The sequence below is a fragment of the Hyperolius riggenbachi genome, chromosome 5 (genome assembly GCF_040937935.1).
Source record: "Hyperolius riggenbachi isolate aHypRig1 chromosome 5, aHypRig1.pri, whole genome shotgun sequence".
In the NCBI taxonomy this organism is placed as follows: domain Eukaryota; kingdom Metazoa; phylum Chordata; class Amphibia; order Anura; family Hyperoliidae; genus Hyperolius; species Hyperolius riggenbachi.
Window position 1 is genome coordinate 400,660,430 of NC_090650.1, and position 26,486 is coordinate 400,686,915.

The 26,486-nt window shown below is 48.8% G+C and overlaps 1 pseudogene; it reads right to left on the reverse strand.

The window, feature by feature from the left end:
- Nucleotides 1-21,697: 21,697 nt before the first annotated feature.
- On the reverse strand, nt 21,698-23,232 carry LOC137519448 (guanine nucleotide-binding protein G(i) subunit alpha-3-like; annotated as a pseudogene).
- Between the last annotated feature and the right edge of the window lie 3,254 nt (nt 23,233-26,486).

Below are 26,486 nucleotides of genomic sequence, written 5' to 3' on the forward strand. Positions count from 1 at the left end.
GTTCCGGCTACGCTGGGCTCAGGCGGCTGGGGGGACCCTCTTTCGCCGCTGCTCGCGGCGAATCGCCGCAGAGCGGCGGCGATCAGGCAGCACACGCGGCTGGCAAAGTGCCGGCTGCGTGTGCTGCTTTTTATTTCATTAAAATCGGCCCAGCAGGGCCTGAGCGGCAGCCGCTGGCGGTGTTGGACGAGCTGAGCTCGTCCAGACCGCTCAGCTGGTTAATCCAGGTTGAGACCCAGTCCTTCTTTCTCTGTTGGTCAGCCTCTATATCACTCTCACCTTGGGTTCCCTTTAACCACTTGCCGACCGCACGCTTATACCGTGCGTCGGCAAAGTGGCAGCTGCAGGACCAGCGACGCAGTATTGCGTCGCCAGCTGCAGGCTGATTAATCAGGAAGCAGCCGCTCGTGCGAGCGGCTGCTTCCTGTCAATTCACGGCGGGGGGCTCCGTGAATAGCCTGCGGGCCGCCGATGGCGGCTCGCAGGCTAAATGTAAACACAAGCGGAAATAATCCGCTTTGTTTACATTGTACGGCGCTGCTGCGCAGCAGCGCCGTAAGGCAGATCGGCGATCCCCGGCCAATCAGCGGCCGGGGATCGCCGCCATGTGACAGAAGACAGCCTGTCCCTGGCTGCACAGGACGGATAGCGTCCTGTGCAGCCCGGATCTCCAGGGGGGGCCAGGTAGGAGAGGGAGGGGGAGGATTTCGCCGCGGAGGGGGGCTTTGAGGTGCCCCCCCCCCGCAACACCCGGCAGGCAGGAGCGATCAGACCCCCCAGCACATCATCCCCCTAGTGGGGAAAAAAGGGTAGCGATCTGGTCGCTCTGCCTGCACGCTGATCTGTGCTGGGGGCTGCAGAGCCCACCCAGCACAGATCAGCTAAAACAGCGCTGGTCCTTAAGGGGGGGTAAAGGGTGGGTCCTCAAGTGGTTAAGGGAGATGTGTAGGCAAAAAAATAAACTTAATTTGCAACTGTTAAAGAGAGTCTGAAGCGAAGAAAAAAAAACAGATTTTTACTTTAAAAACCTGTTTAACATAATTGCCCCACCTAAAACATTGCATCCCAGTGGCTGAGAAAGCAATAAATCACCCCACATCGCGGGGCTTCTTCCACATAGAGGCAGAGCTTTAGGCTGTAGCTCTGCCTCCATGCGCATCTATCAGCGCAGATTGCCGCCTCTCCCCACCCCTCTGTCTTCTTTCACTGAGAGGGGTGGGGAGAGGTAGCGATCAGCGCTGATTGACGCGCATGGAGGCAGAGCTACAGCCCAAAGTACTGCCTTTTTAGGGCAGCAGAATCCACAACCAAGAAAGTCGTGGATTTTTGCCCAGGGAGTTTAGGGTGATTTATTGCTTACTCAGCTGCGGGAATGCGGCGTTTTAGGTGAGGCAATTATGTTAAACAGGTTTTCAAAGTAAAAAACGCCTGATTAAAAAAAAAAAAAAAAACTTGGCCCGCGACTTGAAGTGAAACTGAATAGGAAAATAAAAATGTGTTTCACTTGCCTGGGGCTTCTGCCAGCCCCTTGCTGTCTTCCTGTCCCGCGCCGATCCTCCACGATCCTCCGTTCTCCCGCTACCAGCTAGTTTTGTTACTGTCGTAGTGTCGACTTGTACGTCGATGGAAACTGCGCCTGCGTGCCCCGAGCCACACGCATCTTTCTTTGCTTTCCGCCCGCAATAGCGTCCTGCGCTAATAGCGCAAATTAGGATACGCGTTGCCCGGGGCGGGCAGGCCCAGTTGCCGCGTCGGCAAAACTAGCTGGCAGCGAGGGAACGGAGGATCGGGGAGGACCGGCGCGGGACAGTAAGGCTGCAAGGGGCTGGCAGAAGCCCAAGGTAAGTTAAACACCTCTTTACTATTCAGTTCCGTTTTAAAGAAAACCTGTAACCAAAAAAAAGCTCCCCGGGGGGTACTCACCTCGGGTGGGGGAAGCCTCCGGATCCTATCGAGGCTTCCCTTGTCCTCCTGTGTCCCACGGCGGTCTCGCTCTGGCCCTCCGAACAGCGGGGATGTAAATATTTACATTTCCAGGCTCCAGCGCAGTACCCGCTCTCCACTCGAGATAGGCAGAAATAGCCGATCGCTGTCGGGACGCTCTACTGCGCAGGCGCAAGTCTCCTGTGCCTGCGTAGTAGAGCGGACCCGACAGAGATCGGCTATTTCCGCCTATCTCCATGAGGAAAGCCGCAACAGCGCCCCCACTGGAGCCAGGGAAGGTAAATATATCAAAGCCTTGTCAGGCTTGTCCGAGGAGGATTCCGGGTCGCTTCGGGGGAGCCAGCGCTGGACTGCCTGCAGCTACAGCAGATGGGAAAGCCTCATTGGGACCCTGAGGCTTCCCCCTCCCGCGGTGAGTACCCCCCAGGGGAACTTTTTTTTTGCTACAGTCTCTTTAAGGCAGCCATACATCTAGCCATGATGGGCAGATTCGACCAAGAGACAAATTTCTCTCTAATGGAATCTGATTAGAGAGAGATCTATCAGCTGCCCATATACCACAGGCCGATTCCCGATCAATCCCATGTTGAAATCGATCCGGAATCGGACCTGTGTGCCGCATCAGCCATCATCCCCTAATGATAAATGTCATCCCCCCCCCGGTGTCCAGTGTACAGTATACATTGCCTGTCCGCAGTCTGGGCTTGTCTCACTGCTGCTCCGAGCGCATTCCGCTGTACATACACACACGCCCCATGTGGTTTCCTAGTGAGGGTGTGCATGTGCGACGTGACAAGCACACCCTCACTAGAAAACCACGTAGGGCGCATGTGTATGTACAGCAAAATGCGTCCCGAGCATCGGAGCGACAAGCACAGGGTGCGGACAGGTAATGTATACCTTCCAATGGGCACTTTTTTCATTAGGGTGGACAGAGCTGGGGGTTTCGCTGTGTTCATCAATTGTCACGAAATTGCACGTCATTCCCACCTGTACACTGATCGAGCAAGTCAGCCCAACATCTTGCAGCATGCGCGATTGACAATGAGACCAATTTTCATCCCGAAATTAGTCGCATTGTCAGTCAGGCATGCAGGCACTTGGTGGCACCGATTTTCATCCAATTTTCTTATAATAATCGAATGGTCGACTGGCCGCCAAGTCACCTGATGTACGGACACCTTTAGACTATGTTTTAGATTTTGCCCCCTTTACAGGGTTGACTTTGACACCCTCGCCGCCTTAGGCTGTGCACCATACCCCACAGCTGTGGCTTTATCCATTGCAGCAGTGCACAGTGCAGTAATGTAATGCTAACAGTTAGGCCCTGTTTACTCTTAATCACTTGGTACACATTTTTTTTTAATTCTCCATAGCAGTGCATTGTGAAAAAAATCTTTCAGTTAAAATGCGTATAGTGTAAACTGAGCCAAAGGAAACCATGGGCATTACTTTGGAAATCAGTTGTCCTTTCAGTTATAACTGAGAGCAACTGATTAAGTGTAAATGAGGCCTAATGCTGGAAATACACGGCTCGATTCTGAGAGGTGCCTGGCTCTTCTACTGACCACATATGCTATTGCTCCATTGTTATTGCCTGATGAAGCGGGATCAAACCTGCGAAACGCGTTGCATATTTGGAGTTCATAAATAAAATATATTGACTGTCTTTACTACAGTCGTTGTGTGCCTACTTGGAGGAGGTAAGTCCACCACTACCTCCTCTATTTACCAAGAATTTGGTTTTTCAAGCTCATTTAGCTTCCTTTTATCCTTTTGGCGCCTCTGTTCTTTTGCGAAACGGCTCGATTCTGAGCCAGATAGCTCGATAGATAATTTCCGACACATCCGATCTCCCGCCCGATCGTTTCCCGTCTTGATTCTGCATGATGGACAATGGAAAAAGATAAGGAATACGAGCGGAAGCAGGGGCGGCGCCAGGGGGGTGCTTGGGGGTGCTCGAGCACCCCCTAGAATTGTCCAAGCACCCCCAAAGCACCCCCTGGAGTGAACTGACTTCAGGCGTCTAAAAGACGCCAAGTCAGTTCACACAGCGGCAGCACGGAGCAGCAGGCAGGGCTACGGTAAGATGGCCGCCCGGAGCCCTGTTCTGCAGACTTCGAGTCTGCAGTGCATGGCTTCGGGCGGCCATTTTCCCGTAGCCCTGCTCTCTGCATGCAGGCAGGAAGTCTCGTCGTGACGTCGGGAAGGAAGAGGATCGTGGGCGCGTGGGCGCTGCGCGCCACAATGAGGTCGGGACTCAGGACAGGAGGTCGGGAAAGAAGGTCTTCTGGCTGTAGGTGAGTAAATGGGTTTTTCTTTTCTTTTTCAGGTGATGCTGATTGTGCATATTGGGGTCATATCTGCTACGGATTGTGCATATTGGGGTCATATCTGCTACGGATTGTGCATATTGGGGTCATATCTGCTACGGATTGTGCATATTGGGGTCATTTCTGCTACCGATTGTGCATATTGGGGTCATTTCTGCTACCGATTGTGCATATTGGGGTCATTTCTGCTACCGATTGTGCATATTGGGGTCATTTCTGCTACCGATTGTGCATATTGGGACCATTTCTGCTACCGATTGTGCATATTGGGGTCATTTCTGCTACCGATTGTGCATATTGGGGTCATATCTGCTACAGATTGTGCATATTGGGGTCATATCTGCTACCGATTGTGCATATTGGGGTCATATCTGCTACCGATTGTGCATATTGGGGTCATATCTGCTACCGATTGTGCATATTGGGGTCATTTCTGCTACGGATTGTGCATATTGGGGTCATATCTGCTACGGATTGTGCATATTGGGGCCATATCTGCTACCGATTGTGCATATTGGGGCCATATCTGCTACCGATTGTGCATATTGGGGCCATATCTGCTACCGATTGTGCATATTGGGACCATATCTGCCACCGATTGTGCATATTGGGACCATATCTGCCACCGATTGTGCATATTGGGACCATATCTGCCACCGATTGTGCATATTGGGGTCATTTCTGCTACCGATTGTGCATATTGGGACCATATCTGCTACCGATTGTGCATATTGGGACCATATCTGCTACCGATTGTGCATATTGGGGCCATATCTGATAACGATTGTGCATATTGGGGTCATATCTGCTACCGATTGTGCATATTGGGGTCATATCTGCTACCGATTGTGCATATTGGGGTCATATCTGCTACCGATTGTGCATATTGGGGTCATATCTGCTACCGATTGTGCATATTGGGGCCATATCTGATAACGATTGTGCATATTGGGGCCATATCTGATAACGATTGTGCATATTGGGGCCATATCTGATAACGATTGTGCATATTGGGGCCATATCTGATAACGATTGTGCATATTGGGGCCATATCTGATAACGATTGTGCATATTGGGGCCATATCTGATAACGATTGTGCATATTGGGCCATATCTGATAACGATTGTGCATATTGGGGCCATATCTGATAACGATTGTGCATATTGGGGCCATATCTGATAACGATTGTGCATATTGGGGCCATATCTGATAACGATTGTGCATATTGGGGTCATATCTGATAACGATTGTGCATATTGGAGCCATATCTGATAACTATTGTGCATATTGGGGTCATATCTGCTACCGATTGTGCATATTGGAGCCATATCTGATAACGATTGTGCATATTGGGGTCATTGGACGTGTTTTTTGTTAAAATCTGCTCACATTACGTGTATTTTCTTGAGAAAACCTGCACAATTATGTGAATTTTCTGGGAAAAGGGTCACCAAAACTTGGGCCCTCTGTCTTTGCGTTGCACTTTTAAAGGGAACCCGAGGTGAGAATAATATTGAGGCTGCCATATTTATCTCCCTTTAAGCAATACCAGTTGCCTGGCTGCCGTGCTGGTCCTCTGCCTCTTATTCTTTCAACCATAGACCCTGAACAAGCATGCAGCAGGTCAGGGGTTTCTGACAATATTGTCAGAACTGACAAGATTAGCTGCATGGCTTGTTTCTGGTGTAATTTAGTTCACTACTACAGCCAAATAGATCAGCAGGGCTGCCAGGCAACTAGTATTGTTTAAAAGGAAATAAATATGGCAGCCACCATATCACTCTCACCCTGGGTTCACTTTAAATTACAGTTAGCCCCGCCCTCATCCGGTCATGACCACGCCCATTTTTTCGTCGCGGCGCGCTTCACGCGCCGCAGGTTGTAGCCACACCCATTTTTGCCGCGGCGCGCTTCAACCGCCGCAGGTCGTCAGCTCCCCCAGAAATTGGTCCAGCACCTGCATAGCACCCCCTAAAAAAATTTCCTGGAGCCGCCACTGAGCGGAAGAGACTCGCCCGCGGAATCGAGCGGGGAATTGATCGGGCGGGAGAATCGAGCCTCAAAAATGCACTGTGTATTCCCAGCATAAAGCATGGTACACACCATGCAATTTCCCATCAGACAGATGGGACACAGATATTTTCCGACAGGTCCTATCTGATTTCAGATCGTTTTTCCAATCGATTTGCATAGACAAACAAAAAAAAATCGATCAGAAATCTGATTGGATCTGTCTGAAATGATCTATCGACCCATCTATCTGATGAGAAATTGCATGGTGTGTACCAGGCATAGCGCTATGGACAAAAGAACAAGATTTTCATTGTCTTCATGCTGGGAATACACAGTGCGTTTTTGAGGCTCAATTCTCCCGTCCGATCGATTACCCGGGCGATTCTCTTATCTTCCGCTCGTTTGCCTTATCTTTTTCCATTGTCCTCCATGCGGAATCGTGCGCGGAAACGATCAGGCAGGAGATCGGACGTGTCGAAAATTATCTTTCGAGCCATCTAAATGGCTCAGATTCGAGCCGTGTATTCCCAGCATTAGGGCTCGTTCACACTACACAAGCTTTTCTAAGCGCTTGTGATTTTAAAAGCTCTTGATAATGTTATCCTCCTATGTGTGTGTTCACATTTGAGCAATGTGATTTTGTAAAAATTCCCCATAGCATTATATGAGCAAGAGCTTTTCAACAAGCTCTTGTAGTGTGATCAAAGAGGACCTCCTTAAAGAGGACCTCCATCCTAAAAGAAAAAATCCTGCATCACTCCCTTCACTCCTCTGAGAAAAAACGCCAGGCTATTTACTGCAGTACACAGCTGGGCGTTTTTTTCTCGGAGGGGGGAGGCGGGGCCAAGCGGCAGAAGTTGAGTGATGCGAGGTCTTCGGAGCGGCTTCGTGGGACAAGACGCCGAAGGTAAATATTTTTTTCATGTCTTATCAATTTAATACTGTATACAAATAGGTGTGCCAGCAATCAACAGAACTTAGTGTACACTGTACAGGTAGTCCTTGGTTAACGAACGAGATAGGGACTGTCGCCTCGTTCTTAACCTGAATCTGTCCTTAAGTCGGGACCCCCGTTTTTAATGCAGAGCAAGCGCAGCGGAAGGTAGAAAAAGCACATCTAACCTGATCCTCGGCGGTAGAAGGTCCCATCGTGGTCCCCGGGAAGCTGCGCAGCCCGTCCTCTCGCTCCGTCCACTGTCCCCCCAGCGGCTTCACATGCGTCGCATAATGACGCAATTAGGAAGCGCCGCCACTAGGGGGCTCTTCCTGATTGCGTCATTATGCGACGCATAAGAAGCCGACACCGGAAACAGTGAAAGGAGCGAGAGGACGGGCTGCGCAGCTACCGGGGACCACGATGTGACCTTCTACCGCCGAGGATCAGGTGAGATGTGCTCTATCTACCTTCCGCTGTGCTTACTCTGCATTAAAAACGGCGCAGAAAAGTTAGTCCCCGGCGGCGTGACGTCATTGCGGCAGGCGTTCGTATTGGCGGGTCGTTCGTAAGTCGGGCGTTCGTAAAGCGGGGACTACCTGTATATCATACAAAACAGATAAGGCAATAACAAGTTGTAGGATGTCAGATGAGTACAGTGTAGGACAAGCTGGTCTGTACAAACAAGAGAAGAAAATTTTAATTGACCTTTCAAGCACAAATAGAGATGGAGATCTGGCACTATGCAATTTAATACAGTGATCAGACAGCATACAGCTGATACAGGCCATCATCCAGCATGAAAACAAACAAGTGATGCTGCTGATTGCCAATGATCTGTGTGTGTGTGGGATGCTGCAGTGTTCTCCCTAGAAATTTTTTCCAGCCAGGTGGCAAGAAAAAGTAGCCAGGTGGGGTGAGATGAGAGAAGGCAGGGCCAGTACTTCTGTGAGCAACTCTGCTTACAGCAGAGGAGAAGGTGAGCCGATGACAGCCGGGTGCTCAGAAAAACTAGCCGGGTGGAGCACCCGGCTAAAAGAGCCTGGGGAGAACACTGTGCTGAAAAGGTGGAGGGTGCAGTGGGCACCTAAGGTGACCTTTACCAGACTGACTGGAGGTTTGGCACTAGTAGTAGGATGTCATTTCAGACAGACATCTTTAGCCCCCTCTACACCATGCAATTTCACATGCCATCAATCAAATTCGATTAGACTGAATAATTCCGACATGTCCGACCGAGATTCGATCGATCATGTGATCGATTTCGCATTGAAATCTAACCAAAATCAATCACACGATCAATCGAATCCTGATTGGACATGTCGGATTTAATTGATCCAATCGAATTTGATCGATCGCACGTGGAATTGCATGGAGTAAAGGGGCCTTTAGGTATGACTAACATTCGTTTGAATGGCGATGACAATTACTTAGCAGTGTGAACAAATTAAGCTGAATGGAAAAAAGTACAAATATAAAGAGAGTAATGTGGCTTATGGAATATTTTACCTAATGGACTGAAGGGAACAAATTTGTCACTTAACTGACAAGCTGACGCATTAAAACGTCCTGTTGGAGCCTGTTAACGGCTCCAGGGCATTTCAATGCGTCGCTCACTCCCACCGCTGCTGTGCACATGTGCGCACCCCCCCTCCTGAAAATAGTTGCCTCAGGGACTTAGCTTTTTAATCTATACTAGCCGACCCGCAGCGTATCATACGCCGCATAAGGGGGTAGAGGGCAGGAAGGGGGTATTGGGCACAGTGGCGGGGAGGGGGTCGGACCCCCCCCCTCAACTGGGTCCCCCATGTGTGCTACCCCTCCAGCTTAAGCTCAGCAGGAACCCCCCCTCCCTCACCTGGGTCCCCCATGTGCACTCCCCCTCCAGCTTAAGCTCAGCAGGAACCCCCCCTCCCTCACCTGGGTCCCCCATGTGCGCTCCCCCTCCTGCTTAAGCTCAGCAGGACCACCCTCCCTCACCTGGGTCCCCCATGTGCGCTCCCCCTCCTGCTTAAGCTCAGCAGGACCCCCCTCCCTCACCTGGGTCCCCCATGTGCACTCCCCCTCCAGCTTAAGCTCAGCAGGAACCCCCCCTCACCTGGGTCCCCCATGTGCATTCTCCCTGCAGCTTAAGCTCAGCAGGAACCCCCCCTGCCTCACCTGTGTCCCCCATGTGCGCTCCCCTCCTGCTTAAGCACAGTAGCAGCCGCCACTATTAGTAAGAGGCAGCGGGCGGGGATGCCTCACCTCTTCCGTGTTCCAGCGTGCGATCCACTGTTGTCACTTCCTGCAATGCTCCCCACTGTATTGGTGTAATTTGCCTTTTTAAAACAGAAGGAAATCTGCAATAATTCAGCTATAAGGGAACATTTTTAAATATGCAATTTATCCCTTTTCAACCTTAGTAATCCAAGCAAGCACCCAGAACCACTGGTGTATAGCAAGCTTATAGCTTTAAATTTTACACAGCTATATCACACCCACATGTGACAGCCTGTTTCAGACTTTTGATCCTCATCAGTACATAGCAGAGATTGATATGGCAGTATGAGATGGGGCTTGGACCAGTACAACAGAGTAACCAAGCAGCTCAGGGTGACCCAAACCACTCGGAATGTATAGGGGGGTAAAAGGAACCAAAAAGACCTTCTACTAAAAAAAATCAAAGCTTGGTGTAATTTGGCTTCTTAAAACAGAAGAAAATCTGCAATAATTCAGCTATAAGTGAACATTTGTGGTTACCCACAATGCACCGCTACTAAATATGCAAACTATTCCTTTTCACTCTTGGTAAGTCAAGCAAGCCTATGGGCCGGATTCACAAAGCGGTGCAAACTGTTTAGCATGGTTGTGCTAAACAGTTAGCACGTGAAGTGCCGTTTGCGGACTTTTGCGCACACAAAGTGCTGCGATTTGCGTGATTGCGGTCTTTTGCGCGCGCAATTTGCCACAAATCGCAGTACTTTACACACGCAAAAGTCCGCGATTGCAGTCTTTTGCGCGATTCACAGCACTTTCTACGCACAAAAGTCCACAAATGGCACTTCACGTGCTAACTGTTTAGCACACCCATGCTTAACAGTTTGCACCATTTTGTGAATCAGGCCCTATAGCTTTAAATTTTACACAGTCATATCAAAACCAAATGTGACAGCCTATTTCAGACTTTTAGTCCTCATCAGTTCACACCAGAGATTGATATGGCTGTATGAGATAGGGCTTGGACCAGTACAACAGAGTAACCAAGCAGCTCAGGGTGACCCAAATTACTAAGAATATATAGGGGGATAAAAGGGGCCAAAAAGCCCTCCTACTAAAAAAAGCAAAGCTTGGTGTAATTTTCCTTCTTAAAATAGAAGCAAATCTGCAATAATTCAGCTATAAGTGAACATTTGTGGTTACCCACAATGCACTGCTACTGAATATGCAAATTATCCCTCTTTGCCCTTGGTTTGATATGACACTACTTCTTCTTCTTCTTGCTTGGACCAGCCCCTTCTTGCTTGGACCGGCCCTGGGGGCAGGGCACTACTTCTTATTCTTGCTTGAAGGTTGAGGCACTTACTCTATTATATATATAGATTCCCCCTCCAGGCCGCCATGGATAGTGGGGGAATGATATAATTCGGCTTCCAGCGATTGCTGGAGGTCGAATTAATGTGTTTTTTAAGCAACTTCGGCTCCGTCTTCTGACGGCGCTGACGTTACTCACTGAGCGCCGCTATAGACTGATTCCCATTACAGTCTATGGCGGCACTCGCTGCGCCCAAATCTAGCAGTGCTGAAAAGCACTGCTCCACGACCGCTTTGCAGTATTGGTTTTTTGACCCTGCATAGTTTGACATGCGAAAGCAAATGCATATTTGCATGAGCATTGCCTCATGAATAGTCAATTAGGCCAGATTTGCAAAGCCAGACTTGCTAGGGTTAAGCCTCCTTTCCACAGACTGTTGATAGGCAGTGACATGCCTCTCAAACTCTCTCAACTGCTCACTGCTGCCTAGTAACTGCTTGTTGCTGCCTGATAACTGCTTGTTGCTGCCTGATAACTTCTTACCTGTGCCTGGTAACTGCTAGCTGAGCACACAGCTCAACAGTCCGTGGAAAGGAGGCATCAAACTTGGTCTTTGAGCACGCATAAATTTTCTCATGCAAAGTACTTCTTCTTCTTGCTGGAAGGTTGAGGCCCTTATTCAATTATGAATAGCCAATTAGGCCAGATTTGCAAACCCAGACTTGCTAGGGTTAGGCCTCCTTTCCACCGACTGTTGATAGGCAGTGAAATGCCTCTCAAACTCTCTCAACTGCTCACTGCTGCCTAGTAACTGCTCACTGCTGCCTAGTAACTGCTTGTTGCTGCCTGATAACTGCTTGTTGCTGCCTGATAACTTCTTACCTGTGCCTGGTAACTGCTTGCTGAGCACACAGCTCAACAGTCCGTGGAAAGGAGGCCTCAAACTTGGTCTTTGAGCACGCATAAATTTTCTCATGCAAAGTACTTCTTCTTCTTGCTGGACGGTTGAGGCACTTACTGAATTATATATATAGATTACTATTACTTTACTACATAGGGGCTTGTAACTATGGAAAAAAGACTGAAAAATTACACCTACCGTGCATTTCCCAATAATGTATTGTCGCCATACATTGTCATAGGATATAATTTAAACAGTCTAATAATTGGGACAAATGGGAAAATACAATTTGCAAGTTTTATCCACAGGAGAATGTTTTATTGTAAAACGATAATGGCCAAAACCTGAGAAATTATGATTTTTTTCCATTTTTTATTTTTCCCATTAAAATGCATTTAGAATAAAAAAATTATTGGCAAAATGTACTACTCACAGAAAGCCTAGTCGGTGGCAAAAAACAAGGTATAGATCATTTTGTTGCGATAAGTAGTAATAAAGTTATTGACAAATAAAAGAGAGGAGAACTGACAGGTGAAAATTGCTCTTGTCCGTTAGGGTAAAAACCCCTATGGGGTGAAGTGGTTAAAGAGAACCCGAGGCGGGTATTTTAAAGGAGACCTTAACTGAGAGGGGTATGGAGCTTTCCTTTTAAACAATACCTGTTGCTTGGCAGTCCTGCTGATCTCTTTGACTGCAATAGTGGCTGAATCACACCTGAAACAAGCATGCAGCTAATCCAGTCTGACTTCAGTCAGAGCACCTGATCTGCATGCTTGTTCAGGGGCTGTGGCTGAGAGTATTAGACACACAGAATCAGCAGGAGAGTCAGGAAACTGGTATTATTTTAAAAGGAACAAATCCATCTCCTTCACAGTTTAGGTTCCCTTTAAAAGAGGAGAATACAGAGGCATATCCTGTGCACAATGACATGCCTCTGGGTCTCGCTATTGCCACCTCTAGTCCCCCCCCCCGGGTCTCCTGTGCCCCCCTGTAAACACCACCAGGCTGGCGACAATCTGCTTCTCACTAGCCTTGTACTTACCTGTGGCACGCCAATTAGCCAGCGCTCCCCCGCTGCTGTGAGCTTCCGCCAATCGGAAGCTAAGCCGCAACCCAGGAAGCAGGGCCGGGCCGAGGCATAGGCTGGAGAGGCTCCAGCCTCAGGGCTTAGTGTAGGAGGGGACGCAGAATTCATTCAGCTGATATTCCTACTTGTGTTTGAAGCAGAGAGAAATAAGAAAAGGGAATACATGGCAGTGACTGCAAGCCAGATAACTAGATATTAAGGTGTTGGGGAGGTTGTGGGCCCTGTGGCGCCTCTTAGTCGAATAGCAATCAGTGCGTGACGGCTGGGGTGGGAGGGATAGAGGGGCGCACTTTGGTGTCTCAGCCTTGGGTGCTGGAGGACCTTGTCCCGGCTCTGCCAGGAAGTACCTCCCATGTCGCGGCTTAGCTTCCGATTGGAGGAAGCTCACGGCAGCGGGGGGAGCGCTGGCTAATTGGCATGCCACAGGTAAATACAAGGCTAACGACAAGCAGATTGTCACCAGCCTAGCCTGGCGTTTTTTACAGGGGGGCACCGCAGACTCCAGGGGGACTAGAGGTGGCAATAGCGAGACACAGAGGCATGTCATATGCAACATGCCTCTGAGTTCTCCTCAGATTTAAAATACCCGCCTTGGGTTCTCTTTAAAGGGATACTGTAGGGGGGTCGGGGGAAAATGAGCTGAACTTACCCGGGGCTTCTAATGGTCCCCCGCAGACATCCTGTGTTGGCGCAGCCACTCACCGATGCTCCGGTCCCGCCTCCAGTTCACTTCTGGAATTTCTGACTTTAAAGTCAGAAAACCACTGCGAGTGCACGCCCGTGTCCTCGCTCCCGCTGATGTCACCAGGAGTGTACTGCGCAGACACAGACCATACTGGGCCTGCGCTGTGCGCTCTTGATGACATCAGCGGGATCGAGGACACGGCAACGCAGGCGCAGTGGTTTTCAGACTTTAAAGTCTGAAATTCCAGAAGTGAACCGGAGGCAGGGCCGGAGCATCGGTAAATGGCTGCGCCAACACAGGATGTCTGCGGGGGACCGTTAGAAGCCCCGGGTAAGTTCAACTCATTTTCCCCTGACCCCCCTACAGTATCCCTTTAAAGAGAACCAGATATGTTGGGGGGAAAAGCTTTTATACATACCAGGGGCTTCCTCCAGTCCCATAAGCCTGGATTACTCCCACGCCGCCGTCCTCCGCTGCCTGTATCCGCCGGTACCGGGTCCCGTACTTTCAGCCAGTCGGCGTAAGCACGCTGCCAATTTTCCGCATCACAGGGGCTCCCTCCATATCATTACGTGTGCGGCTGCATACTGCGCAGCCGCATGCGTAAGGGTATGGAGGAAGCCCCTGTGCATGCGGAAAATTGGTCGCATCCGCCGGAAGTGACGGGACCCGGTACCGGCGATAGAGGAAGCGGAGGATGGCGGTGTGGGAGCGATCCAGGCTTATGGGGCTCGAAGAAGCCCCAGGTATGTATAAAAGCTTTTCCTATTTTTAGTGTTCATTCCTCTCTAGTTCCCTTTAAACGCTTTTCAACATAGAAGACACAAATGCATACCTATATCTAGAGTGGTTTCAGTATAAAATTCACAAAAAGGGTTGCCTAAGCTGTGTGAGATGACCGCAACTCTGCCAGCAATGAAAGGTAGAACCACAGAACTGAGGTTTCTGTTACAGCATTATAAAATACTGGGAATGTTAAATATCACAAACAGTGCTGCTCAAATCCGGAACCGGGAAACATCCGGATAGTTGTTATCCAGATATCTCCCAGTTACCTGTGCGGGGGGCAATCTTACCAGTCTGACATCTTCCCTTCGGCCCGTCCCTTGGCACCTCCCACGATGCGGTCCACTCGGCGGTCAGGTGACTACAAACACTTCCTCCTTCTGGGTTGAAGAAGGAAGTGTTTGGAGTCACGTGACGCGCGTGAACCGCATCGTGGGAGGTGCCGAGAGGACCGAAGAAGACGTCAAACAGGTGAGATTGACCCCACCCAGCCCGCACAGGTTTACTGGGAGATATCCGGATAGCTACTATCCGGGTATCTCCCGGTTCCGGATTTGAGCAGCCTTAATCACAAAGTAGAAATAATGATATGTATTAAAAATGTTCGATCCCAAAGGAGAGTCTGTGACGAACAAGCGACACCTAGAAATAAAAAACCTAGAAATAAAAAAACACATATATAAGTAGATAAACAGGGATGCTTATCCGGATTCCGGATATCCGAACTTTTTTACACTATCCGATTCAGATTCCGGAGGTGACAAGGAGCAGGAGACACAGTTCCAACTATCCTGTGTCCTGATTACCCCTCCCAGCTGCACACGCTAGGCTTCAAATGTCAAATTCAAAATGTAAAAAAAAAAAAATGCACCGAAACAGCAGAACGAGAACAAAATCAGAAATCCCATCATGCTTTGCACAGCATCAGGGGGAAAAAGCCCGGGCAGTTTTCTTCTGTGCAGCTAAAAATGAGGCTTGTATAAGGGAAACAAAGTTCTGATGCTGTGAAACTGTTAAAGAAACACAAAGCCTTTTCAGTGCTGCTGAGTCGATTTTTAGTCCGGAGGTTCACTTTAAGGATCACCACCACCTCTCTTGCTCTCTCTCATTTTGTCTTCTAGGGATTTGTAGGCTGTCAAAAGAAAGCTCACATACATCGGCCAGGAATTGAATAAAAGTCAACTGCTTGGAAGGCAGCTATGCTCACCACTATACTGGATTGAAACCATCCTCTGGCTAGGCATGATTTCATTTTTGCACCTCGCTTTATCGCATGGGCAAAACTGTTTCCATAGCCCTGTAAGAGAATGTGTAATAAGGGCCCAGCCGTAACAGATATTGCGGTAGCTAAGACTACTCCTGGGCCTTTCTTGTAGTTGAAGAGATGAGTGAAATGGCTGGCTTCAGCCTGTAATGTTAGTTGACCTGGGTTTGATTCCCAGCCAATGGTGGTATAGCGGTAAGAATAGCTGACTTCCAAGCAGTTGACCTGGGTTTGATCCCTGGCCAATGTATGTGAGCGTGCTTTTGACATCCTACAAATCCCTGGAAGACAAGATCCTCCTCCGAGGAGGGAAGGTGTTTATGGAGGTTAAAAACGTTTTTAAAGCATTTTAAAAGGCACTTCCGGTTTGTCTATCCGGATATCCGAATAGGTTGGATATCCGCAGATAATGCATGCAGATATCTAAAAGGTCGGATTCGGATCAGGGCTGTGGAGTCGGTACACAAATCCACCGACTCCGACTCCTCAGTTTAGCATTCCACCAACTCCAACTCCGGCTCCTCTAATTTGCATATTACAATCTTGTTGATTGAAAGTATGTAACATGAAATTTGTCTCTTAACTGCCAACGCTTAGGAATTTTAAAAGACAACTGAAGTGAGAAGGATTTGGAGACTGCCATATTTATTCCCTTTAGTCATAGACTAAAAAACTAGTCCTTGGTAAGAGTACTTGTAAAAGGTACAGACCGGAACAAAGAACATCTATTAGGCCCTAGGCAATGTGACTGTGGGTACATGTAAGAGGGATGTGCAGGTACTCTGCAGGGGAATGAGGAGATTCTTCCTCTATTACACATTCTTCATGAATAATCTGAACCAGGTTTATGGGTGATAAACAACACCTCTGTGTTCAATGTGCACAACATTCTCAGTGGATTCCCTGCAGCTCTGTGGAGAGTGCATATGTACAGTATAATACTTGTAACGATTGGTGCTAGCAAGAACAGAGTTCTGATTATCAGGTGATCTGCAGTATCACCTATAATGCAGATTATGTTCTCCCCAGGTTTTTTTAGCCGGGTGGTCCACCCGGCTAGATTTGGTGACCACCCGGCTGTCATCGGCTCACCTCCTCACCTCCTCCTATGCTGTAAGCAAAGTTGACCTTCATTTTCATCTCGACCCACCCGGCTACTTTTTCATGCCACCCGGCTACTATTTCATGCCACCCGGCTGGAAAATAATTCTGGGGAGAACACTGAGATATATACCTGATTATATGGTGATCTGCAGAATCACCAAGAATACAGATTATACAATACAGATGATAGTAACAACTTTATTGCACTGTGTGTAGTGATTGGTGCAACAGTATGTACTGACAGTTTTGGAAGTACCTTACTAGAGGAGCTGGTAGGCACTGTCAGTACAGCACCTCTCACCAGAGATGAGGGCTCCCTGGTGAGAGTAGAATGGTCAGACAGAACGGTTCGGCAACAGACAGATTACAGTACAGAATCGACAGACAAAAGCAGAACGGTATTCAGGCAGAGTTTGGCAGCCAAGTCAGATGGGCAAAGGTACAGAATCAGGAGACAAAGACAGAGTATATAACAGACTGAGTTGGCAACAGGATCAGATAGGCTAAAGTACAGAATCACTAAGAATAAGGGAGGTCAGAGCTAGCCAGAGTCATACACAGATAATACAATATTAGTACAATTTAAGCTATCAAGCAGATCCTAAGTTTAGTGTGAATTCCCAGCTCCTGCCGGTTCTAACACACTAGGGAACTAACTAAGGTCTGAGCGCTAACACGAAGTATTCACGACAGCAAACAAATTGCAAGTGAAGCCAAGAGGCTTAAGAAGTGGAGGAGAGGAGACCCTCCAGGCACGCCCATCAGCCTCAGCCAATCAGAAGAGGCTAGCGTGCTTCCTGACGTCAGCCGACCAGCTGGTCAGCTGACGCGCCTCCTCCTGGCATAAAGCTCCTGACGATGAGCGCGCGCACACGCTAATGTGCCCGAGATTAGTAGAGACACACGTCCATGGAGTACTAGACGCCTGGGACGCGGAAAACCTGGCAGGCAGGGATCCAGTAATGCCCGCGGTGGCCCCGCTATCCACCGCAGCCGACAAGCGACGACCACCCACGCCTGTCCTCGGCGTACTAGACGCCCGAGGCACAGGGAGGCTAGCAGGCAGGGTACCAGAAGTAGCTGCGGTGGTTCTGCTATCTACCGCAGCTGATGTTTCATTATTCATTACAGTACTACTGTGTAACAAAGTAAACCTGAGACAGATGAAATTAAAGTTTTATACATACCTGGGGCTTCCTCCAGCCCCCTTCAGGCTAATTAGTCCCTCACTGTCCTCCTCCGCCACCTGGATCTTCTGCTATGAGTCCAGGTACTTTAGCCAGTCTGGCGTAGTGCGCATGCACACACTCCGCCGCCGGGAGCGTACTACACCTGTGCAGCACTATTGCGCAGGTGCAGAACGCTCCTGGCTGTGGAAGCGGCATGCGGCCGGACTGCGCTGACTGGCTGAATTACCAGGACTCATAGCCAACAGGTGGTGGAGGTGGACAGCGAGGGACTGATTGGCTTGAAGGGGGCTGGCAGAAGCCCCAGGTATGTATAAAACTTCTTTTCATCCTTCTCAGGTACCATTTAATTCGTAGTCACCAAACCAAATTTTAACAACATATCAAATTATTTGATTTCATGAGCAATCAAATCAACTGTACTGCCGCAGTTGATTTATGTACATTTGCATAAATCAGAATCAACGCAGAATTATTTCCATCTCATTGACCATCTCTATTAGTGACATGGCTATACATCAGGCTTTATACTTACAGCATAGACGTTATTTAGTGTATATAAGAGATTCCTGTGTACACATCATATATACAGTCACAATCAGATGTGTATATCGGACTTTAAAAATACGAGGACTGCTTTATTGAAGCAGCACAAGTAACTAAGTTTTGATTGTTTTATTTCATTTTTGTGGACTAAGCACAGCTATTACTGTATGTATAAATTATTTATGATGACTATTATCTGAGAAATAGAACATTTTATCATATTTTCTATTTTAATTACAGTTTAAATTCATTAGGAGTCGGAGTCGGTGCATTTTTCCCAACTCCGACTCCAGGCACCCAAAATTGCCCTGACTCCACAGCCCGGATTCGCATATCCGGATTTTAAAAAGTACTATTTGAGCATCCCTGTAGATAAATACTACTTCTACTTACATAACAGAGGTATTGTGCTATCCACGTAATGATTCCTGTGAATTTTACAAAGGAAAAGCAGAAAATCCTATTCTAGGCATTGACTATTTTGCCAAGCTAATGCTGTCCGCATAGCCTCCTTGACTCTTGTTCCCCCCTCCCTTCTCTTGCTCATTGTGTATTCATTAGCTGCCCTCCTCCCAGAATCTTCAGACACTCCCACTGAGGTGTATACTGGGAACTACACTGTTTTCTCCTCCAATCGCTGAGTCACCTTAGCCTTTCTTGTAAACACAAGTGATCAGAGGGTGTTTCTGATAAGCAGCTAGGCAGGGAAATAAATGGAAGTGGAGGAATATCTTATAGATAAAAAGAACCCCCAGCATTAAAATGTTTGGCACTGACTACTAAACTACAGTGCTCCTTAAAGGGACTCCGAGCAGTGCAGAAACTATGGAAAGATGCATACCATTTTGAAGCTCTCTTTCCAACGACACATACACCGCCGCCCTACGCCGCTGCGATTTCGATCGCGAAAATATCGAAAACTAAAAGGCGTAGGGCGGCGGTTTATGTGTCATTGGAAAGAGGAGACAGACAGCTTCAACTATGGAAAGATGCATACCATTTTGAAGCTGTCTTTCTCCTCTTTCCAACGACACATACACCGCCGCCCTACGCCTTTTAGTTTGATATTTTCGCGATCGAAATTGCAGAAAAATAGCGAAAACTAAAAGGCCTAGGGCGGCGGTTTATATATCGTTGGAAAAAGGAGAAAGAGCTTCAAAATGGTATGCAACTTTCCATAGTTTCTGCACTGCTCTGAGTCCCTTTAAAGAGGAACTGTAACGACAAAACGGCCCCTGGGGGGTACTCACCTCGGGTGGGGGAAGCCTCAGGATCCTAATGAGGCTTCCCACGCCGTCCTGCGTCCTTCGGGGGTCTCGCTGTAGCCCTCCGTACAGCCGTGACGCAATATTTACCTTCCTGGCTCCTGCGCAGGCGCTCTGATGCCTCTCGGCGCCGAAGTAGGCGGAAATACCCGATCACCGTCGGGTCTGCTCTACTGCGCAGGCGCAAGTTTCCGGCGCCTGCGCAGTAGAGCGGACCCGACGGAGATCGGGTATTTCCGTCTATTTCCGTGCAGAAAGTCGCCACAGCGCCCCCGCTGGAGCCAGCAAAGGTAAATATTGAACTGACAGTCGGCACAGTCGCCGGCTGTTCGGAGGGCTGCAGCGAGACCCCCGTGGGACGCAGGACGGCGTGGGAAGCCTCATTAGGATCCGGAGGCTTCCCCCACCCGAGGTGAGTACCCCCCAGGGGATCTTTTTAATGTTACAGAGTCTCTTTAAGTATGTGATAACTCCAAACCATAACAGCAGAAAAAGTTTTGAATGCAGGATTAGCATCTTTATCACTTAATACACTCAGACCAGTTGCGGTTGAAATTTGATTTTTATAGTGACGATACCGCTTTAAATACTGCTGTTTTGTCCAAATCATCAAGAAGCATGCTCCAGCAGATAGTATGTGAAAATCAAGTCTTTCTGCTGGATGGAGTAGAGTTAAGGGACCCATACACTGGTCGATTTCAGACATTGATAGAATGTATTGAATCGAGCGGAAATTGATTCTATCAAATCTATTGATCGATTTGCAGAGGATTTCGATCGATTTGATCTGACAGGATAGATCCAATGCTGGGTACACAGTATGTTTTTCCGTGCGATAGATGGATCAGATAGATAAAATCCGTCATGTCCGATATTGCTCCTGATCGTTTCCGCGCTTGATTTCTCAAACGAATTAAGATAAAAGAATCGAGCGAGGAATCGAATGCAGAATCATGCCAAAAAAACGATTAGGTCTCAAAATCGCACGAAAAACGTAACGTGTGTACCCAGCATTGGTCGATCTCCTGCTGGCAGCCGATCGATGGCCCGTAGAGTTGCATTGGATCTAATGATCCAATAATACATTTAGATCTGAAATCTATTGGAAATCTGTTCCTAGTGTGTGGCACACATCAGATAGATTCCTGTCAGATTCGACTTGACAGACATCTGACAGAAATCTATCTGATGGTCGAATCTGCTGCACTTTTAAGGCAGCCATACACTGGTCGATTATGCCACCAGATCGACCAGCAGATAGATCCCTCTGTGATCGAATCTGATCAGAGGGATCTATTGGCTGCCTACACTGCAAACAGATTTTGAATCGATTTCACTATGAAACCGATTCACAATCTGTGGAGCTGCCGCCCCTGTCCCCAGCATACATTACCTGAACCGGCCAGAGTGAGTCCCCCGGTCTCTGCCGTCTCTACTCCGCTCTGGGCTTCAGCTTCACTTAACTTCCTGTCGGGGGAAGTTTAAACAGTAGAGGACGCTCTACTGTTTACACTTCCCCCAACAGGAAGTGAAGCCAGCTGGAGCCCAGCGCAGAGAAGGGACAGCGGGGACACGCGCTGGCGGGACAGGAAATGTATTGCCGCTAGTGTCGGTCATTCAAACGCCGCCATCGATGCACTCCCGACCCGCCAGCGATCGAGCGAAATTTTCCGCACAGACATATCAACAGGATCGATCGTTTTCGGGGCAGTAATCGGTCGAACGGTCAGCATTTGCGAATCGATTTCACAGCAGATTCGATCACAGTGATCGAATCTGTTGTCTATCGGCGGTAAATCAGGCAAGTGTATGGGCACCTTTAGGCAGCCAACATATCAGGGTAAAGGAGATTTGCATTAGGACAGCTGCAAGAAACAGATGGGTACCCAGGAAGAGGATCAGGAATGGCTTGTGCATAGGTTCATCTTCCTTAGGTAGCAGGTTCCTAACTTGTTAACCTGACGGGTGACCAGGGCTGTGGAGTCGGTACAAAAATGTTCTGACTCCGACTCCTCAGTTTATAAAACCACCAACTCCAGGTACCCAAAATGGCTCAGACTCAGACTCCTTAGTCTAATATTTAGCAGGGCTGTGGATTTTGTACAAAAATGATCCGACCCCCGACTCCTCAGTTTATGAATTCACCGACTCCGACTCCAACTCCGGGTACCCAGCATTGCTCCAACTCCTCGACACAAACGTCACAGTCTGCCGGACACAATTCCTAATTTCGTACGGACGAAAGAGGATGACATCTGTGACAGCTTCAAACAAAAATTGCACATATTTCGTGTCTGTTGCACATACGAAACATGTGTTAATCTCGCTAGTATCTGCTCTTCTATATCGATCTTTAAACTGGCACCGAATATAAGCTGCCGCTTCTTCATATGTGTTGGCACCTGAATATTCTGGATAGTAGTGGGAATTCCGGCTCTTCTTGGAGAATCGGCTCTTCTGAATCGGCTCCCATTAAAGAGCCGGCTCTTACGGCTCTCAATCGGCTCTTCATTAAATATCACTAGACGCCACTCAGAATCGGAGTAATAGCCCCGCCCCCATCTCTATGACAACTCCAGACTGCTTCTCTCGCTCGGGCAATCCCTCCTGCTACTGCTCTGCTCTGCCCCATACACTCCTACAAGCTGCACGAGGAGGACTACATCTCCCAGCATGCCTCAGCGCCCTTTATTACACAGCAAACCAGAGCTGTGTGGGGCGGCTGAGGCATCGGCTCTTTCAAAACTGAGAGCCGGCTCTTGTCGTTCGCAGCAAAGAGCCGGCTCTTAGAGCCGGCTCGTTCGCGAACGACCCATCACTACTGGATAGCAGATAGTCAAGGGACTTCTACTGATCTTCTCCTTAAACAGGTCCTTCTTGTTAAAGAAAAGGAATATGGGTGTGTTAATAAACCACATGTTGTTGCAAATGCTGTCAAACAGTTTCATGCTTTCATGCATACGATTAATCTCTTCATCTTCAGCAAGTAAGTCATAGTCACTAAGCGCCACACAGAAAATAACTGCAGCTACATCGCCAAAACAGTGAATCCACTTCCTCCTTTCTAAACTCTGTCCTGCAACATCCACCAATTTAAAAGGAAGGTCTCTGATTGTATAATGGGTCTCCACAATAGCCGTTGTTTTGACTCGTGTTCGCAGAACATCTTGCGGAGTAGGTATTTAGTTCGGTTCTGAGATCCTATCCAGATCATTTAGATAGTATGAGGCCGAGTCGCTAAGCTGGTACTCCCGAGAGCGGTGGAAGCACGCTTGCACGCCTGGATCGCCCCACAACCTTTTAATGACGTCAGCAAGCTCAGGAGACAGAATACCCTCCCCTGCGGAACTGGCCAACAGCTGCCGGGCATCCTCCACTCTGGCCAAGTCTCCAAAATCCACCTTCAGCCTCCCCATGGCTTGTACTATGGCAGTGATGGACTGGATGGTGTGACTGTAGACAGGTACTCTGTACTGCTTGCACTCTTCCTCAGAATAACCACCCCCATAGATAATCTTCATCTGCTTCCCGATGGTGCTTTTCCCAGACTCCCCAGCACCCAATAGGAGCAGCTTAACTTCGCGGCCCGCTTTCTTCTTGTCCTCCATCAGGGTGAGGTCTATCATTGCACTCCTCTCCGCTGCCTTGGCACTCTGCGTGCATCCCATAGTGACGCAAGGCAACCAACACCCGTCTATGTCTGCTGCACACCTCTGCCTGGCCCCTCTCCCTCTAGCAGTAGTCAGCGCTGTTCAGCGTCTCACCCGCTACACCCGCACCCACCTTAGAAATTTCGAAAAGTGGTCGTGGTGGTGCGGCCAAAAAGTTTGGGAAGTTTTACGTGGCAGTACATGAGAAACGGGTTCCCACTCCGCATGCGGGGCATGCGAGGCAGCACTATCTGTCATTATACCGGCTGGAGGTTCTTATGTGCGTAGTGCGCATGTGCGGCACATACGCGGCGTCACCGGTTAAGGGAGGGATTGTGCATGTGCAAGCATGTAGCTGCTCAGGCTTGGAAACAGTGGCGTAGCTAAGGAGCTGTGGGCCCCGATGCAAGTTTTACAATGGGGCCCCCCAAGCACTCTGTACATGACAACTGATACGGCGCACCAAAACCTGCCAATGGCTATTACAGTGTCAGAGGTGCAAGAAGGGGATGAGGAACAGCTTGTTAATGATCACTACTATTCAAAGCATCTATAGAAGTGATTAATGTGATCACAGGACCAATAGAGAGCTAATACTGTAGTTGAGGGAAAGCCCTTTGGGGCCCCTCTGGCCCAAGGGCCCCGATGCGGTCGCTACCTCTGCACCCCCTATTGCTACGCCCCTGCTTGGAAATACCCTCAGTAGTCAGCCAACTACTATAATTATTGCCCCTACATAGCTCCAAACTGTCCCTCTTTTGGAGGGACAGTCCCTCTTGGGGAGCCCCATCCCTCTGTCCCTCTTTCCTCCTCATTTGTCCCTCTTTCAGGATTTTGTCCCTCTTTCTATGTAAATATATAGATATTTCTCTACTAAAAAAATGTGTTTAATCGACTCTAAACTTTATTCCCATCCTTTAATTGATATATTACTAATTTTAGAATGTTAATATGAAGAAAAATGAACCAGGATAGAAAGGATCAGTGGTTTGAATTATAAAACAACATATTTTTCCTATGAAATTTTTATGGTATGCGTGACTAGGAGTGTGAAGGGGGTGTGATCAGGGTCGTGGCTTAAGTGTCCCTCTTTCTCATCTCAATAAGTTGGGAGGCATGCCCATACTACTATTCTCCCCTGCTAAATAGGGTTGCCAGGTTGGCTGATGGAGAAAACCGGACAGGGGGTGGAGTTAGGGGTGGAGTTAGGGGCGGAGTCAGAAGCACACTTTTATGTAGAGTGGGGCTAAGCAATGGGCTTTTTAAAAAATGTTTTTTGCAGTATTTATATCGCACTGACATCTTCTGCAGCACATTACAGAGTACATAGCCATGTCACTAACTGTCCTCACCAGTACATGCACATAAGAGACCACTTTTCACCAGTAAATGCACATAATAAGAGACAGCTTTTCACCAGTAAATGCACAAAAGAGACAGCTTTTCACCACTAAATGCACATAATGACAAACAGCCAGTGTTCCCAGTATATGTAGCCAGGGATATATGTGCCCAGTATATGTAGCCAGGGGGTATATATGTCCCAGTATATGTAGGCAGGGGTGTAAATGTCCCAGTATACGTAGGCAGGGGTATATATGTCCCAGTATATGTAGCCAGGGGGTATATGTGCCCAGAATAGGTAGCCAGGAGCTATATGTGCCCAGAATAGGTAGCCAGGGGCTATATGTGCCCAGAATAGGTAGCCAGAGGCTATATAAGCCCGGAATAGGTAGCCAGGGGCTATATGTGCCCAGAATAGGTAGCCAGGGGGTATATGTGCCCAGAATAGGTAGCCAGGGGCTATATGTGCCCAGAATAGGTAGCCAGGGGCTATATGTGCCCAGAATAGGTAGCCAGGGGGTATATGTGCCCGGAATAGGTAGCCAGGGGCTATATGTGCCCAGAATAGGTAGCCAGGGGCTATATGTGCCCAGAATAGGTAGCCAGGGGCTATATGTGCCCAGAATAGGTAGCCAGGGGCTATATGTGCCCGGAATAGGTAGCCAGGGGGTATATGTGCCCGGAATAGGTAGCCAGGGGCTATATGTGCCCAGAATAGGTAGCCAGGGGCTATATGTGCCCAGAATAGGTAGCCAGGGGGTATATGTGCCCAGAATAGGTAGCCAGGGGGTATATGTGCCCAGAATAGGTAGCCAGGGGCTATATGTGCCCAGAATAGGTAGCCAGGGGCTATATGTGCCCAGAATAGGTGGCCAGGGGCTATATGTGCCCAGAATAGGTAGCCAGGGGGTATATGTGCCCGGAATAGCCACTAGCCAGGGGCTATATGTGCCCAGAATAGGTAGCCAGCTAAGCCAGGTGCCCCCCGCCCCCCCCCCCCCCCCGCAGGAGGAGAACAGCGCAGCAGAGAGAGAGCTGGGAGCAGCGGTGGAGAAGGGGGGCAATCTCCCCCCCCTTCCCTCACCTTAGGGTGCTCTCTCTCCCCCGCTGTCTCCTCCAATATGATGTGCAGCAGGCTGGCGGGTGGCTGGCTGGCTGAGGGGGGAACTTACCTCTGTGTCGCAGGCGCCGGAAGTTCGGGTCCCGCAGCCGCTGAGCCTGAGAGAGATTCGACTCAAAAAAGATCCGGATCAAAGATCCGAATCATTCATGAGCCGGACAACACTATTCAGACTGATTAGTGTTGTCCGGCTCATGAATGAGATTCTCAGCGGCTGCGGGACCCGAACTTCCGGCGCTGGAGCGACACAGAGGTAAGTTCCGCCTGCAGCCACTCGCCAGCCTGCTGCACATCATATTGGAGGAGACAGCGGGGGAGAGAGAGCACCCTAAGGTGAGGGATGGGGGGGGGAGATTGCCCCCCTTCTCCACCGCTGCTCCCAGCTCTCTCTCTGCTGCGCTGTTCTCCTCCTGCGCTGCGGGGGGGGGGGGGGGGGGGGCTCTGACTAGTCTAAACCGGACAACTTAATTGTCCGGTTTAGCATGCATTTTACAACCGGACACAGCGCACAAAAACCGGACTGTCCGGTGTAAAACCGGACACCTGGCAACCCTACGGTGCTAAACCTAATGCCAATGTAACACCTACTTGTTTTGTATGATACCTTCACTAGTAAGGTCGTTCCAGCTGTTAATGTTTATTTGAAAAATGTAATAAAACACTTTGAAAAAAAAAAACCCTAATGTTAGGTACACACCATACAATTTTCTGTAAAGGTGGCCATACACTAGCCAACCAACCATCCAATTCAATTATAATCGAATTGGATGAAAATTGGTGCTGCCAAGTGTATGCCCGACTGACAGAG